Genomic DNA, 1,854 nt, shown 5'->3' with positions numbered 1-1,854 from the left:
GTATTTGTCCCAGTCTCCACTCCTTGGTGTGCAAGAGCTGGGTGAGCACAGCAGCCCAGGATAAGGCAGGAGAGGAGCACTCCAGTGCACACCCTGAGAGCACTGTTCAGTGGGATGTCAGGCTTGCCCAGAGAGAGCTCAAGTGAAACTAATCCTGCCTCACAGTGCAGGAGCCTCTGTGACAGGGAAGCCATGGCAGAGACCCTCAGGCTCGGTGTAATCCCAGAAAGGTGCAAAAGAAATTTGGAAGCTGTGGGAGAACACAAATGTCAATTTGGAAGGACCTGGGGAGATCACCAACTGCAGCCTCCTGTCCCAAGAGCCACCCAACATAAACTAACCTGCACAAAGGTGTTCAGCTTGAGAGTGGCACTGGGCTCCAGCAAAGAAAGCAGAATTCAGCAATTCAGCCAACCCCAGGACCCAGGAAACCTTGGGAAGCAGCTAGAGAGTTGCTATAAACTGATGAGGAATTTGACAGAGGAACCTTGGCTCTTTGTGAATTTAGATCCTGGCTGATGTGAGCTAAGTGCTTTAACACCCTTGAGAGCTGGCCCTGTGCCCTGACTCTCCCAGCTCTCTAAGTGCAGCACCTGGCATGTGAAAGCATCAGAGCAGCTCTTCATGTGGCAGCACTGTGCATGCAGGCGAGCCTGCAGGGGCACGTGGGTGCATAAAACAACATTTATGAGCACATGTGCCACCTGTGTTTCTGGTTATTCTCCTTAGGATGGACACAAACATGGGAATGGACTTCCCAGTTTTTGTGGGTTTTCCTTTTTCTTTTTCTTTTCTTCTTTTTGTTTTGTTTTTTAAAGTTCCCTATAAGCTTTGTTTACTGAAAAACAGTAACAGTTTTTCCCTGACAATTCTGGCGGAATTTCTACCTTGTGAAAGAAACAACATTTTTGAGAAAAAAGATATTGTGAGGTGAGTGGCTTTCAAGTCTTTCAATTCTGCTCAAAACATTGAGTTTCTATCCCCAGCATTTGTCTTCTCATCAGAAGCAACCCCTGGGCACAACCCTTGACCCAAAAAGTCACTCTGAAAGCAATGTTTTCATGTTTGCATGAGACCTGTGGTGACTTTTGCTGCAGACAGGCACATGCTGAGAAGTAAGTTATGACTCTGAAGATGTTAAGGGGCCAGCTGACCCCAGATTCCCCCTTGCTCTCCCATCCCTGTCAGCAAAAAAGATTGTGTGAGCTTCAGGAGGGGTCAGTCAGGCTACTTCAATCCACCTTCCTCAGCTGTGTAAACTCAGCCTGCTGCTGAACAAAAGCCTTTGTTTAATGCCAGTCCAGTGAATGGCCAACTGCAAGCCTGGTCAGATGGAAACTGATATGAAATGCAGATGCTTTCAAAAGCACAGCATTTAAATTTTACTACAAATTTCCAAAACACCAGGCTGAGAGGGAGTGGATGGAACAATGCCAGCAGTACCTAGCAAAATCTGCATTTTACAGCCTTCTTTTACCTCTTTAACTCTTTTAACTGCAGTGCAACTAGTGACCCTTTTTCTCGTGGAGCTTGCATCATGTGAAGCTGCTGCTTCACAAACTCAGTTTGCTTAACCTCAATGTGAGTCAGATGAAAAGATGTAATAATTGAAAGGAGCTTCAGATACTGAGATTGCAGGACCATGTGAATCAATCAGAAAATGGTAAGGGCTGTATTCCATCTCCAAAAATGGCAAATACCTTTACATTCAGTTTTTTAATTTGATTCCTGTAGTTAGAAAGATGCTCTAGAACTCTAAAATTACCATTAATCAATCTTCCCTTTCACTTTCAGTGTGCAAAATGGTGCAGTTCCTACAGGACTCCTCTGCTGTAGTCCATGGGAATGTGCCAG

The sequence above is a fragment of the Erithacus rubecula genome, assembly GCF_903797595.1.
Source record: "Erithacus rubecula genome assembly, chromosome: 1".
In the NCBI taxonomy this organism is placed as follows: domain Eukaryota; kingdom Metazoa; phylum Chordata; class Aves; order Passeriformes; family Muscicapidae; genus Erithacus; species Erithacus rubecula.
The sequence above is the reverse complement of the archived record's forward strand: the minus strand, read 5'-3'. Positions refer to the sequence as shown.